Here is a 16,657-nt window from a genome sequence, read left to right as displayed (position 1 = left end):
TAAGTAACTCTAAAATTAATGTGGTGAACAGTGATAGTTACACTTCATTCTGTTGGCCACAGGGACGGTAATCTCGAGGTAGTGATGATGTACTTTAGCCACTCTAAACTTAATGTGAGGAACAGTGAGAGTTACTCTTCATTCTGTTGGTCATGAGTGTGCAGTCATGTCGATGTAGTGAAGGGTACTTCAGTCGCTGCTGTCGCCGGTGGCGAGAAGTTCATAACATGTATGGTATCATTTAATTCTTATCATTATGCTAAAAATTTGTTGTGAAATCGTCATTGAAAAAACTAAGGAACTCTTGACATTTTCGAAGAATCAATTAAATATTTCTTTTTTGTTTGGTTCTGTATGTATGTACATAGACATTTGCGACAAAGTTGATGAAATGTGTGTTTTATTTGTTGTGAATTTAAAAATGTTAATAAGAATTTTCAGGACCCACAGGAGAGACAGTTGATTACGTTATTTAACCATTATGAGTGTTAAAAAAATTTATGCTTATTGTAACCCATCTTTTGTATCACCCTGTATTTGCCACGTGGAGGCTTATATCACGAAATCGCTGAGTTTCACAATGGAAACCTCTAGAATGTGTTTCCCACATAAGCATATTAGGTAAGGTATTTCCATTGGTTGGAATAACAGCCATTTTTATTGGTGAAAATTTCGGGTCGAATCGTAGGTAGCTTCCCTGATAAGCTGTTTGAGTGTTTATCAATTTCCGGCCTTTGGCTACTCGGTTGTACACTATAAATTGAGGATAGTTATGTCCACCTTTTCAATACAAAAACAATGTGAGGTCATTAACACATCACATATTTATTACCTTTCAAACATTGGGACCGGTTTCGGCATTATTTGTATGCCATCATCAGCCATAGGAAACTTAGTGACAAGGCCTAAGTACAATATTAACATAACTTACAACATACATATATGTATATATAAAAATGAACATATTCTTACAATGACTATTAAAAAATTGTAGCAGGACTCTGGTCCACGTCTTTAGTTTTCATATGACTTCACGGTCGGACACACCTTCTAGGTGGTCCGCTCAGCGGCTCCAGTCATCTCGGGATAAGCATGTCTTCTCTTCTCGAATGTTAATTTAATATGTAAATTTATTGGTTTCGGAGTTTATCTTAGACCCTGGTTTTTGCCGGTTTGTTGTGTAATGCCTTAGCTCGTAAGCTCGGAATATCGTTTGTTTTGGAGCCAATTCCTTTTTATTAACCTTCTGTGTAATGTAAAACTTCACTTTTCCATTCGGGTTGCCCCCCGTATTGCTGCGTCAATTTAGGGTAAGCCTTTGGAGCGATGCGTCTCTCGCTGATGTGTAATAGGAGAGGACAGCAACTCTAAAGGCCTCTGCGTTAAATTTCAAATTCCGTTGTTATTTTCTTTGTAAACTATCGTTAATAATTTGTAAACTCTTTTTCTATTTGCCTTGTAAGATGGTTGTAATTATGTTTATATTCCCTGTTATATTTCCCTTGTAAATTTCATTGTCAAGCTAGTTAAAAAAAAATTATCGTAATTTTGATTTTTTGAAGAGCCCTGGACAGAAATTTCGTGTTTCGTTTCATCTTATTTTCTGGTTAATGTTATCCTTTTAATTGCTGTAATATTAATTTGTTAAATTTTCTTAATTATTAGTAAACTTCCCTACAACGTCACGTAAGATCACGTCCTCTGTAGGGTTTCACGGCCAGCGTCCTATTTCCTTTCTCTAGATGTCATGTTGGTAATCCTGCGTATCTTTGTTTCTAGCCATGTGTATGTTGTTGAAATTTGAAATGTTTTTCATGGTTATGTTCCTTCAGGTTTGTTATTTTGGATTAATACATTATTACTTCGTTTTATTTGTACCTTATATTATGTGTCCCAGCTCTCTCAAAGGAGGAGGGGGGGGGGTGTAATCCTAGTGTAAGGACCAGTGATGCTTAATTCTATTGGACATGAAAGTGTGGTCATCTTGAGGTAATGAAGCACTTCAAGAAAAGCACCACTGTAATCCTAATTTGAGTGAAACAATTATGGTTTCACCCCTCTCCATTGTGCTACGGAATGTGGTCACCTTGAATGAATGAGGTAGTTCTGTCACTCAAAATGTAATGTGGGGCAACAGTGACAGTTACATTACATTCTGTTGGCCACAGGAACAGTCATCTTGAGGTAGTAATATACTTCAGCCGCTTTGAACTTAATGCGAGAATAGTTAAACTTCAAGCTGTTGGTCATGTGTGTATGGTCATCTCGAGGTAGTGATGGGTACTTCAGCTGCTGTAATCCTAGTGTAACGACCAATGATGCTTCGTACTATTGGACATGAAAGTGTGGTCATTTTGAGGTAGTGAAGTACTTCATAGAAAAGCACCACTGTAATCCTAATTTGAGTGAAACAATTATGGTTTCACACCTCTCCATTATGCTTTGGAATGTGGTCACCTTGAATGATGAGGTACTTCAGCCACTCTAAACCTAATGTGGTGGAACAGTGACTTACACTTCATTCTGTTTGCCACGAGTGTGGTCATCTTGAGGTAGTGATGTACTTCAGCACTCTGAATTTAATGTGAGGAATAGTGAGACTTACTCTTCATTCTCTTGGTCATGAATGTGTGGTCATCTCAAGGTAGTGAAGGATACTTCAACTGCTGTAATCCTAGTGTAAGGACCAGTGCTGCTTCATTCTATTGGACATGAAAGTGTGGTCATCTTGAGGTAGTGAAGCACTTCATAGAAAAGCACCACTGTAATCCTAATTTGAGTGAAACAATTATGGTTTCACACCTCTCCATTATGCTTCGGAATGTGGTCACCTTGAATGATGAGGTACTTCAGCCACTCTAAACCTAATGTGGTGGAACAGTGACTTACACTTCATTCTGTTTGCCACGAGTGTGGTCATCTTGAGGTAGTGATGTACTTCAGCACTCTGAATTTAATGTGAGGAACAGTGAGACTTACTCTTCATTCTGTTGGTCATGAATGTGTGGTCATCTCAAGGTAGTGAAGGATACTTCAACCGCTGTAATCCTAGTGTAAGGACCATTGATGCTTCATTCTATTGGACATGAAAGTGTGGTCATCTTGAGGTAGTGAAGCACTTCATAGAAAAGCACCACTGTAATCCTAATTTAAGTGAAGCAGATTCACTGCTCGGCTGTTGTAGTATGCGGACGTGTTTACTGCATCCTGACGCAACAGTAGTGGCGTGTGAGCCCCCTTATGGATCTACTGCACACCCAGCGCCTGCAAATCCACCACCTGTGTTCCCCGGACTGACAACGTCAGCGTCGAACACCAGCATTATGACGGCTCCAGCCGTCCCCAGACCAGCTCAGCAATCGCTGAAGAGCCCACGGGGCCCCAGCAACCCACCTCGACGCTATCAATGCCTCATCCGCATCAGGTACCTTGGACACGTGTACGACGAACTCCAGGTAAAGTCTCCTAAGTGCGACTTTCTAAAATTACACCTTCAAAGCTCAAAATTATTTTACATACCAACTACTAACACTTTTGAACCTCTTTTGGCTTTTGGCCCTACCCACCAATGGTAGCACCGTACCTGAGGCATTTGTGCCCCAACAGGCTGAAGTCCGTAAAGAGCCTGAACCTGGCCCCTCAGGTAGTGCCTCCTGTTTGGCGACAGCACCGTCTGTGTCTGACGGGGACGGGATTCCCAGAACACAGCTCCTGGTGATCAGAGCAATGAGATGGAGGTTGAAGTGCCACGTAAGAAAAAGTGACTTCCTCTTATTGTTGTGTATGATAAAGAACAGTACCAGCGGCATTACCGCTACTTGAAATCTCGCTGCACTGGCGATATTTGAGTCATGAACAGCAGAGATGCCCTCAAGTTTCACGTCGATACTGAAGTTGTCTACCAGCTGGTGACAAAATATTTCAAGGAGAGCAACGCTCAGTTCTTCTCTTATCATCTTCCCAGCCAAAGGCTGTTGAAGGTGACAGTCCAAAATATTGTGGCAACAGGTGGTACCGACTGGGTCCGTGAGGAACTCGAGGAAATGGGGTATGAACCCTGAGATATTTGTCAATTTACGAAGTCTGACGTCATTACTGGAAAGGTTATTTCCCTCAGAGTGATGAGTATAACCCTTCCAAATACTGAATTTTCCAGAACAATGTTCTCTGTTCACTACTTCTGTAGGTCCAAGGTGACCAAGGTTGTGAAGGACCATCTCAGTGTCACATATATCAAAGGCTGGGTGAAACAATTATGGTTTCACACCTCTCCATTATGCTTCAGAATGTGGTTACCTTGAATGATGAGGTACTTCAGCCACTCCAAACCTAATGTGGGGGAACAGTGACAGTCCCACTTCATTCTGTTGGCCACGAGTACAGTCATCTTGAGGTAGTGATGGGGTTTATTGTAACTGGTCCTATGTCGAGTTTTTTGACCTCATTTAGGTCAATCGATATCCCTGGAGTATCTAAAGGACATTTTTGTACACAAAGGAAGCTGTTCTGTTGTCTCCATGGAAATAATACGAGATACATGTAACCGTGTATCGTCATGGTTACCCGCAGCCGTTCAGCTGTGTTTACATTGAGTTGTGCTGCGCATATGTTGTACTAGGCATGTTTATCTGTGAATGTGAATTGTCTCAGTTGAATTCGTTATATTAAAGCGGCATATGAATGAAGAAAAAATACGTATGCACGTTTATTTAGATCGCAGTGACAATGATTATTTATTTGATTTAGACTAAGAGTTTAGAGAACTGTCACATGAAGATGTAGAACTCCAGCAACTGGACCTGTGCGTTAAAAAAAAAAAACCCGGAATGATGCCAGACCATCATATGCTCTTTCCGAAGATTCAGAAGAGGAAGTTCCAGCGGCTGCTACAAAAGCAAGAAGATGCGCGAAGGGGCTGGGGTGGAGGAGGGGATACGGCACACGACAATGACGACGCTTCTCAGGTCAGTGTTGATAATTTGAGTAACAGTGATGCTGAAAGTACTTCCGCAAGTACAAATGGGAATGCAAACGACAATAGTGTTTTCCGGAATGTAACATTTCATGATAGTGAGCCTCCTAGACTAAGTTATTCATCAGGTCAGAAAACTAGAAGACCGCAGGTTCCTCCTAGCTGCAACTCTCCACTACAGTTTTTTATTTTTCACTCCTGCACTGATGACAAAAACTATTATGGAAACTAATTCCTATGCAACAGAGGAAATTAGAAAAACTTGTGATGAGTATAACCTTCCCAAATAATGAATTCTCGAACGGTTTTCTCACTTCATTACCTCTGTGGGTCCAAGGTGACCTTTCAAGCTTAGCGAGGTCGGGAAGGACCTTCTCAGTGCCATAAGTGCCATGGGTCATACAGCCAATTACTGACGAATGTCCCTGCGCTATTTTAAATGTGATGAAAATCACTCTGCTGCCGCCTGCCCCCTCTCTCCGGAGGCACCAACAAAGTGTGTAAATTGCAAGGGTGAGCATCCGGCCTCCTGGCATGGATGTGCACTCTTCCAACAGGCTGTCGAGTTCCAAGGTGAGAAACATGAATCACATCAAGTTCCGATGACAGTTCGTAATGGAAATGGTTGGTGACTACCGTGAAGGCAGCAGAAATTCCAGAGGGCAACCTTCAACAGCAGACAAGAACAACTGAATGGCAAACTCCACATAATAATTCAACATCATGAAGGAGAGCACAAAGACTGCATGGTGTGCTCAAAGTGAAATGTCCCTGGTGGAAAAAGAGAACCTGCTATCATCTGTGAGACATGCGATAGGAAACCGGGTCTGCATGTTGGCCAGTGCTTCAAGAGATGCCATACTCTCAAAAATTACAAGCTATAAATGACAGTGGCGTATCTTCAGGGCTTTGGTGGGCATTAGTCCCTACACCGGTTCAATTTCCTGGACAGTACTAACAGACAGGTTGCCAACACAGGGTAGTAATATCCAGGTCAAATGGGGACCCTCCGCCTCTACAAATGACTTGCTAGAGACGTTAGATTTTTGTGTAAAAACACACTAGATTCATGTTTATAGAATATAATAATCATAATAATAATATAATTATAGTTACTAATAAAAAGTTCTGAGTTTAATCTGTCTAGGTAAAAATGTGCAAAATTAATTTAGACCAGACTGGTGGAGTGCTAAAAATACAAAGTTGCTCTTCAAATGGATGGATGTTTCAAAGTCTATCGTACATTAAGACATCTGTTTAAGGTAATAAACTAATATGAAACTTGTATTACTGTTCATTGGTGATAGTCTGCATTGTAATAATTCTTACTTTCATACATAAAACGGAAAAATATTCCTAATTACATGAAATAACTGCATGCCAGAGGGACAAACCTTTTATTCCATTTCTGTAATAATTAACTTACAGAACACAACTATAAAAATCTCTAAAGAAAAGTATAAGGGAAAAAGGCTGTTATTAAATGATATTGACTGTACTGGGAAAGAAGACTCCTACGAAACGAATATGAATTGAGATGCATGTTAGGGAAGAGATTTGCCGTCACATGTATTGCTACTAACCATACCCAGGTGACTGGAGTGGGACCTTGTTGATGATATATTGCTACTACGAAGTAGTGTCTTGCAATGAAACAGCTCGTTATTTCTCTTAAAACTGTAACTCTTCCATGGTTCGTCTCTCTATGAAAGACATGTTAAATACCGTGTGGATCTTGATGCTTATGCTTTGATTGTAAAGTTAAGTATATAAATTTCATTATTCGTCGATATTGACTTTATTGAATGGTTTTAATATGGTTCTACAAAAACATTTTTTTTTTATGTCAAAGAAAGTGAATGTTTTTAAGAAGATCGTGATTTTATTATTAGTTTTGTTTAATTTTAATGATTATTTAAACCAAATTGCATCACATTTGAGCAATCCAAAGTTTAATAATTGCAAGTCTTGGACAGTATGGACTCGGAAATAGTATAATTGTAATATGGTTTTTAAATCTTTATCATAGTTTTTATAATGTGTGTGACGTAGATAAACTTCTATATGTTTGCCAATGTTTCCAGTGTATATCAGCTGATGATGACGCAACATAAAGCGTCGAAACTAGTCCTGATAAAATAAATATACATGTTGTAATTTCATCTTAACAACATTTTTTGGTATTGAATAAGGTGGATACTTTGATTGTAAATCAAGACAAAGACTGTTTTACGACGCTATCTGAACCAGAGTTCTTTCTATGCATTGTCAATCCGTTGAAGGACTGCAGAGCTGCGAGCACATGGACCCTAGATTGGACTGCATCGTGTCTTGCATGCTTATGGAAAGGCGATTGCAATTTACAAGTGGCCTCCTTTATTAAGATAGAACTATGGAACAAAGTATGGGCAGACGAGATCTCTGTGCCAACAATGAATCTAGCATTCAATCAGTGGATGGTGTCAACCCCTCCTATGGTATACTTGTTGAAACTAGTGTGCATACAAGACCGGTTTATTGAGACAATCAGGCATTTCCCGATCTAGCAATACGAGATTTAGTGAATCTGCATTCATTATTTCGGACTACCCCTACTGAATGAAACTTATTATTCATAATGTCTTACAGGAGTAAGCCCGGCCAAGGACCCGTGCGACAGACCAACGCCGAGAGGAAGTACAACCGCTATCGACAGCGAGCCAACGATCTATTCACGGATTCTCTGGAGCTATACCTGGAACTAAAGAATAAGTGGATTTCCGAGCAACAGTTGGCAACTTTGACGCCCGCGCATGTCAATGCCATACGAGATTTGTATTTACGAGAGTTTATGCATGTATGCCCTTGATTTGAAGAGGACCGTCTCACTGACGAGATGTGCAGAAAGTTGGGTTTTGAATCGACGCCTCCTACTACGACATATGATTTGGACCGTCATCCGAACTCAATGCCAACTTTGTTCAAGTCTGTGGATTGTCCCGATTTAGAAGACTGGACAGCGCAAGAGGACTGCTACCCCGATGAATTCGGAGAATACTATTACCTAGAGGATAGCGGAGATTTAGAAGTCCCACCTTCAGATTACCATCCTGAGGACGATTACCTGGAGGATTCCGGAGATTTAGACATCCCACGTACAGATTACCATCCTAAAGAAGAGCTGGCACCAGTTGAACCAAGCAAACGAAGTGTTAGTGCCGACATGTCAATGTTGTGTTGAATTCCAGTGTAATCATAGACTTATTCTCCAACATCTTAGATGATGAAGCTCCCATTCATCTACTAGTGCCTACGACAGTAGAAGGGGCGATGAATTACTATGGTGATACACTACTAGGGAACGCCCTAGCGCAGTGCGAAAGCTCGATGTTGGTAAAGTCAGTCATTAGTGACTCGGCTCTACATACGCTTCGAGAACTATGCCAGAAGATCACTCCCGTAGTCCCTAAATTATTAGCTGACTACCGTAATAGTTGATTTAGATATTTGTCCCGAATGAGTAAAATTATAATACCAATATAAGTGGTCCGTTATTGGACATTATAAATTTTCCATCTAACTCACTCCTGGTTCCCAGCGTTTCACCCTCGTTTGCTAGGTTGGGCTCATCAGTTGGTACCTAGCACACCTACCAAGACGCTTGCTAGTGCATACCGTGGAGGCCACTGCGTAGGGTACTTGGAGCCACCGGCAATAATAGTGGCGGCGGTTCTATGATTGAGTTAGCCAATTCATTGGCTGCACAACATTTCGCCGATACTGGGCAGAACTTTGCATTACCCCGAAAGTGGATGTCCGACCTCTCCCTGATGGCATGCAGATCATTGAGTTGTCTGACACATGCAATGCAGAAGTTGGGAAAACGTGGTTAGTGCCTTGCAGAACAGTCCACCGCTCCCGCATAACCAAAATCGATACATATGCAACCATTGTCAAAAAGCTAGTGAGTGATACAACAGGGCTGAAATTAACGTCCTCCAACCTGACATATCTTCCAATCCATGTCGCAAGCTGGGTTGGCCCAAATGCAGTTTCAAAGCGAACGTCTGAGAAAATCAACAGTACTCGAAACAAATTGAGAGGTTTAATAAGAGAGTCAGAAACATTAGAAAAGGCATTCGTGGAACAAATGGCTGCCCAACGTGAAGCTGAATTATTAGTACATCTGTAAGGCTTGTAAGTGTAGGTGCACATGTCAGGTGTGGGAGGAATTCTAAAAATGATATCAGTTATTATTTATCGTACGATGTGCACAGATAGATTATATAAATAAGTATACAATATATACACAATATATACAAGCAGAAGCCTATAGTTCCAAATCAAGTCCATTGATCCATTTTAAGGCCTCCTCAGTTGCGTTATGAATGTCCTCCAAAGGACCTTGAAATGCTCTCTGTGGACACACTGCAATTACGTGGTGGATGGTCTGTGAGGTAGCTCCACAATCACACCCAGAAGACTTCTGCCAGCCCCATTTATAAAGAGTATAGCCGCATCTTTCTTGATTGACTCTTATCCTATTTAGAGTCCTCCATTGACGTCTGGGTAGATGGAATCCGTGAAGAAAGGGTAATGTTAGAGTATGTGACTGAAATAGGACAGTTTGGTTGTGAAGTTGCGAGTGAAATGTGTCTGAAAGCTATAGCAAGGAAGATAAAAAAGTTGGAAGACTAGCCATGGATCACGTTTTTTAACGAAATAACTTAAATTTTCACAGGAAACCTAGCATTGCAGAATGTTTCCCAGTCAGTTGTGAAGAACAGGTGGTGAATTTGCACAATTTGTTATTGGTTTGCATGGGAGAAATTTGTTCTTTATGAAAGAAATGTGTATTTCTTGCACAGCATTGCAATATCGTCATGCGGCAACAGCCTGATATATGAAATATATTGTTCTAATATCAACCAATTTTATGAAAGATGAAAGTAGCAATGGCTTGACGCTCTTCATAACGACCTGAAGATCGTAGGTTTACACCTCGACCAGGCATAGGGTCGTAACAAGTGGAAAAACAAAGCCAAGAAAGCAGACCCCTCCACACCCCGGGACAAACGCTTAGGCAGTAGAAGATGAAGATGGTATTAAAAATTCATTTCTTCTTACCTTTCGTGCATGTACTTCAGTTCAATCGGTGGGATAGTTGCTATTACATCCCCGGTCTGAATTCTCATTTTTCACTCTTCCCTTCCAAAGTAAATTGTACTTTCCTTTCTTCACACTGCAGACGGCATAAGATTGTTTTCTTTGCTCCCAATAATTTGTGTCTCTGGTAATGCAGATCAGTATGTTTTGAAATGCCATTGAACTATACAATGAACAATTTATTGTAATGTAGTTTTTACGGTTTTCAATACAAATATTAAACAAAGCTATACAAATACAATTATTAACTTTTTTCTTCAAATTTACCTTCCTAATATTAGAATGCAGGGGTTATTTGCATATATGTGGTATTCAAAATTATCATTTAATCTAATAATTCCCACACTATATGTATTTTAACTTTTATATCCTTTAGGTATTTGCATCACATGTTACTTTGAGTTGTGGCATTCTCAGCTATGGTTAAAGTTCTGTCAGTTGCTATGCATAGAAGTTCAGATGACAGTTACTTTGCAACATCATAATTGTAATTAAACCAAACACTGCCAAACCCATATTTGTACATTTTTGAATGCCAAGCCCAGTAAACCAAACTTGTATAATTATATATGTTTTGGTTCTGTGCTCACTTTGCCAAAGCATGGTTAAGTTGTCACAATTTGAATTTACGTGTGAATATTTAAGGAGGTTCATTGTTACAGATGCATTCCTCCATAATTGGAATGGAAACTCTTTGATAAAATGTTATATTTCTCTCACCATCCTATTCCCAATGGGGCATTGTGAAGTACGTAACCATTTCTTTCTAACAATGGTGTTGAACGTTGAAGGAAACCTGGTTCATGGGGCTCGCCAGGTCATCAAAACTTGGCAGAAAATGGTTATAAACGGTCTAGTACTCTTTCAGTGATGTTACAAGAGAGTAAAAAGTGTTGTTCTAGCATTGTCAAGCAGTCACCACTGATCTGCATTTAGAGCAGTCGGCCAAGTGGCAGATGTCCTATCAATTCTTTACCTATTCTGTTCTTAAATGATTTCAAAGAAGTTGGAAATTTATCAAACATCTCCCTTGGTTAAATTATTCCAATCCCCGATTCCCCTAAACAAATATTTGCTCACCGAGCTAGTAGCTGCGCGGCTTGCATTCGGAAGATGGTGGGATCGAAACCCCACTGTCGGCAGCCCTGAAGATGGTTTTCCGTTGTTTCCCATTTTTGCACCAGGCAAATGCTGTGGCTGTAGCTTAATTCAGGCTACAGCTGCTTCCTTCCCACTCCCAGACTTTTCCTGTCCCACTGTCTCCATAAGACTTGTTTGTGTCAGCGCAGTGTAAAGCAAATTGTAAAAAAATATAATAAACAATAAACATTGCCCCAATTTGTTCTCTTGAATTCCAATTTTATTTTAATATTATGATTTTTCCTACTTTTAATAACTCCACTCAAGCTTATTCGTACACTGCCTCTCCAAAGATTGCTCGAAACATTCTGGTAACCTGAAGTAAGCATTTGCTTCTTTTTTTTAAGTTCTAGTTCACTCCATACTCATGTTACATGTACTGGAACAGATTATTTTTCCTCTAAATATCAGAGAATTACTGCAAGTTGAGAATTGGAATCTCTGTATATCCCTACTCTCTACTGTTGGCAGTTTATTGAATCAATGCTCTTTGTCACACATCTGCTGTCAGGGGAAAGATTTACAAGGTGTTGGGTAGGTAGTTGTTATTCAATGCTTGCTCCGCGGTGAAGGTCTAGCATCCCTGCCTCTTGCCGCTAGTACCCGATCGCTCAGCTTCGTAACGTCAACATAGGAGCTGTCTAATATGAAAGTGTACTCTATGAAAACTAAACAATATGTAAAGGAGATACAATGACCTTGTGATACCCCAATGTATGCAAGCTGTCTGGCCAGGTCACTGCTTTAGCCATTATTCATTTAGCATCCAGTGAGAAATCATATGCATTTTTATGGCTAGGCTTTGATAGTGTTAACAGTATCTTTACTCACTCTAATTGAATGCACAGCAAATAAATTTTTAATCTAAAATGCGTACACAAATAAAGAGTATGTAGGAAGAGTTTTATCCTGCCACTTTAAAATACAGGATATGACTGGGAAATATGTCATCATAACACCCTTCCCCAGTTATGTGCTAGGAATTGTCGCTTTCACAGAAAGCTAATATAAAGTACTGTTAATGACCAACACCTAAAACCCTTTAAAACAGAGTTTAAGGAGACATCATGCACTACTGAATATTGTCCTTTCAGACTTTCACCATTTCTGTTGATTCTCTTCAACCGTATGTTTTGATGATATCCTCAATGCTGGAGTATGTTCCAGATACCAGAGCTAGAGCAGACAAGATGGCGAAGATGATGTTCTTGTAGAGGCCACCTGCCAATCCCCAGACCTCCATCCCAGCAAGCTGCAATCTCAATTATAGCCGGAGAAAACAGTCCCAGGATGGAGAAGCAGATGGCACCTAATAGCCCGATGATTGGTCCAAGTTTGGGGTCCGCAACAGCAAAGCCCACTGAAAGATGAGTGACATTTATCGAAAAAGAGTTTAAGGAAGGAAGACTTGGCTGGAAGAATAAAACTGGGGTGATTTAATTCAAGGATGTATTGGTTGGACAAAAGCGCATGCTAGGTAATACCACAGGAAGAAGGGAAATTTATGGAAAATGAGCTAAAGGAAAGAGTTCGAAAACAAGGCTAAGAAAAATGTAATTCGTCCACAAATTATTGGTTTCTGCAAGACTGTTATTTAATCCACCAATGAACAGAAATGCATGATAATACCCTGTGAAATTTCACCTTAAATGCATTGTGTGTGTGCCTCGCATGCAACATAACAGATTCCCAGGAGGTTTTTTCATTCACGACAAACTTTCTGAAGCCTGTTTTGAGCGACGTTCTGAATGGCAGTGACAATTCTGACGTCATTAGAAGCGGAGGGACGTTAACATTTCCTTGACATAATCCCACCCTGTGAGATCCCATGAATTGGGTGGTCATGTGCAGAAGGTGTTGTCTTCGGCTCCTGCACCACTAATATATAGATCTGACAGGTGTTTCACTGATGTAATGCTGGCCAATGTGGTGGGGCTCCATCTGGTTGGAAAATGAATCCATCCTCATCCATGAGTTGTGGCATTAACCAATTTTCCACCAGAGCAAGAGACGACTAGTGAAGAAAAATAGGCCAGACAATCATCCACTATAATGCCACAAAACTCATTCACTTTGGAACTGTTATGTTCTATCTCCATGACAGCACGGGGGTTTTGAGATCCCCATATCCAGATATACAGATGTATTCTGCTGTTGACATTTTTGGATAACTGAAATGTTGGTTCATCACTAAGTTGTTGCAAACCCCACCCCTTTCCATCATAGCCAGCAAATTTTCACAAAACTACTGCCACTTGACTGGATCATTAGGCTGCAGTTTCTGTATCATTTGTAATTTGTACGTGTACAAGCTTCATAGAATCTTCCATATTGTTGATTTCAGTAAAGTCAACTGCTGACTTGCTCCCCATGCTCACTTTTGAGGACTACGCAAAAACCTTTTATGCACTCAATCAACGAAATGGTCCGTCCCACCTTTGGACTGATGACATGGAAGGATCAGGACTTCCAAATTGTCGCTGGAAGGCACAGGAAACTACGACAAGAGACTTAAGTCGGATATTTGTGCACACACCCACTACTAAGGCAGAAATTGTCTCAAACAATGATGTGCATGTTTCCAGCGTAATAGGAAATGAAACTCATATGGCAGTAAGAAACTTCTATTCTTTTCAAATCGTCATATCATACCTGTCCGTTTAATGAATGAAAAGGAACAGTCTGTTTCCAGTCATTCGACCGGGTCAGGAATGAATTAATGAAGCCCCCATCTAGTGATGAGGATAGGAATTGTGCCAGATGCCAAAGCCTCTTGCACTACTCTGATCTGTCCTTTTAATATCAGTGATAATATAGTATTATATAATCATTCAATAATTTGTAGACGTCTTCATACTGGCTGCTTAAAAAAAAAAAAAGTATGCAAACTACTAGAATACGAGATATTCCTGCAAAATGAGCTGAGGGAAAGATGACTTGATTGGAAAAAGAACATATAAACAAACATCACTGGAAAATGAGGGCTAGGGAGAGTTGGAAAATAATATGATGTACTGGGTAGAAAAGATGTTCGTAACCCCATGCACCCAGAATACAAGAAATGTATGGAAAATGGTATGAAGGCAAGCTGTATTCACTGGAAAAAGATGCATGTAAGCTCATATAACAAACAGATAAGATGCTGTTTGCATTAGTTACGTAATAGAGATATGGTGGCAGGGAGAGCTGCACCAACCCAGTCTATGGACTGATAATCTAATCTGCAATGACAGGTTTACACAAGTTTACACACCTTCTTGTTCTTATGTTGAAACATTGTGAAATATTGACTGTATGAATGTCATTGATGTAACTTTTCCTACATAATTTTAATTAGAAAATCAAATTCCTTCTAACTGCCAAGTCACTCCAAAAACTAATGCACCAATTCTCATTCTGTACCTTTGGTATTTTTACATTATATTGCTACATTCCATGGTCTCACAGTGTCACTTCTCTATAACGTCCATCCCTTTTGACTGCCTAATGCGACCTTGGAAGGAGCACATTTATGCCAGCACAGTAAGTCTGGTCCGGCACTTCTAAGTCATTTGCGTAGAGGCCATCACAAGAGAATTTTTATCTTCCGAGTCTCCTTCCGAGGTGACAGTTCTTCTGCTTACCATACATATGCTGAAAGGGCTCTAAAAATGTGTGGTAATTCTATCTCTTCCAGTTTTGGATAGAACTTGTTACCTCGTCTGGAGCCAACCTTCTTAAAACTCAGCTGTTTCAGTATTTGAAATACACTTGCTTCCCCAAGTCCCATATTTTTATTTTGGACGTGTGGCATCATGAAAGGCCTGGTGCAGGTCTTTCGAGTTGACAACTGATAGGCGACTTGCACATCTGTGAGAATGGGACCCTGTCTGTGATGAAGATTGTAATGCTTAAGTCGGCCCACATACCTAGCCCCGGAACCGTCGGAATTAACCAATGAAGGTTAAAATCCCCGGCCCGGCCGGAAATCGAACTGGGACGCCTTGTACCAAAGGCCAGCACAATAACCATTTAGCCACGGAGCAGGACAAGTCCCAGATGACGCGAGGTTTTGCTCAGTTATACGTTTGTTGTTAACATTAATATTAATTAATGTTGTTAATATTTTTTGGTGTTTGCGCCTATTAGAATCTTGACGTGCCTGTTATTGCCTTATGTACTCAGCCTCTTACCGAATACTGCAATCGATAAAGACATTTCTATACATTTGTTTCAAACTCTTGTGAATGTTTCCCACAGTCTTTTTCTCACAGCACAGAACTCCATAGCATCCTGTTGCTCTTGAGGAGATCAAGCGTAATGGCCAACTTGAACAAGTACAACAGTTGCATCACATGAGGGAACTTTTGAACTAGATTCTAATGCAAGGAGGAAGGGTGCTTCTTTGTACTTTTTATTTTAAATATCAAAAGAGTAAGGGAAAAAAGATGGCTTTCTAAAAAGAAATGTACCGGGCGAGTTGGCTGTGCGGTTAGGGGCGCGCAGCTGTGAGCTTGCATCTCAGAGACAGTGGATTCGCACCCCACTGTCGGCAGCCCTCAAGATTGTTTTCTGTGGTCCCCCATTTTCACACCAGGCTGTACCTTAATTAAGGCCGTGGCCACTTCCATCCCATTCCTAGGCCTTTCCTATCCCATCATCGCCATAAGACCTATCTGCGTCGGTGTGACGTGAAGCCAATTATAAAAATTTGAAAAAAAGAAATGTGGTGGATTTGTTTTGGAGTTACCCTTGTTTATAAAATATTTTGCAAATATCCACTGATAATTTCTGAAGCCATTCATCTGATGATTTTCAATTTGATATGCACATGACTTTGATTTTTTTAAATTCTGCTGTTCACATAAACTGAACCCATCTGAAAGAAAAGTATAAAAGTATAACTTGAGATAAGATTCGGTACCTGTTAGAATGACAGTCAGTATTCTGTAACTGTTCTCGAACAGGTTCTCATATTGTTTCTGGATGTGACATCACCAAACTAAGCACAATCTCTGTACCAACGTAAAACTGAAGAGGGTACGTGAACATTATGGCCAAAGCCACCAGTATCTTGACAACTTGTGCAGCCCTGTAAAAAAAAAAAAAAAAAAAAGGAAATACCTTTGGTAAACACTAGAACAGGCAAAGTGTTGCATGTTTCAAACTCCATTGTGACTACATTATGTAAGGTGTCCAGATTGAATGTGTAATATAATAAATATGATTATTTTGAGAAGTAATAGAAATAATTATTGGTAGTTTGCTTTTACAAGTAGAGAAACTCAATATTTTTTACATATCTAATACACCTTGTTAGCAACTTCTCCAGCATTTTGAAGAAAAATCACTTTCTAGAATCTCTTACACTTAGATTTTATTACAAATTCTATCATTGACTTATGAAATGAAATATTTTAA

At 40.0% G+C, this 16,657-nt stretch overlaps 1 long non-coding RNA gene across 2 annotated transcripts in view; it reads right to left on the bottom strand.

Moving 5' to 3' along the window:
- The window catches only part of LOC136884287 (uncharacterized), a 105,885-nt gene that overhangs the window by 73,841 nt on the left and 15,387 nt on the right, over positions 1 to 16,657 (bottom strand). The window contains exons 2-3 of one of the 2 annotated variants that reach the window (XR_011018876.1): positions 16,161 to 16,328; positions 12,360 to 12,617 (exon numbers count right to left, since the gene is read on the bottom strand). This is a non-coding gene — a long non-coding RNA (uncharacterized lncRNA). Of the gene's footprint in view, positions 1 to 10,275; positions 12,618 to 16,160; positions 16,329 to 16,657 lie in introns of those variants that run through there. The other variant, XR_010861338.2, reaches the window with a different exon arrangement.

Source organism: Anabrus simplex, chromosome 12 (assembly GCF_040414725.1).
Source record: "Anabrus simplex isolate iqAnaSimp1 chromosome 12, ASM4041472v1, whole genome shotgun sequence".
Lineage (NCBI taxonomy): Eukaryota > Metazoa > Arthropoda > Insecta > Orthoptera > Tettigoniidae > Anabrus > Anabrus simplex.
This window is presented reverse-complemented; position numbering and strand designations above follow the sequence as displayed.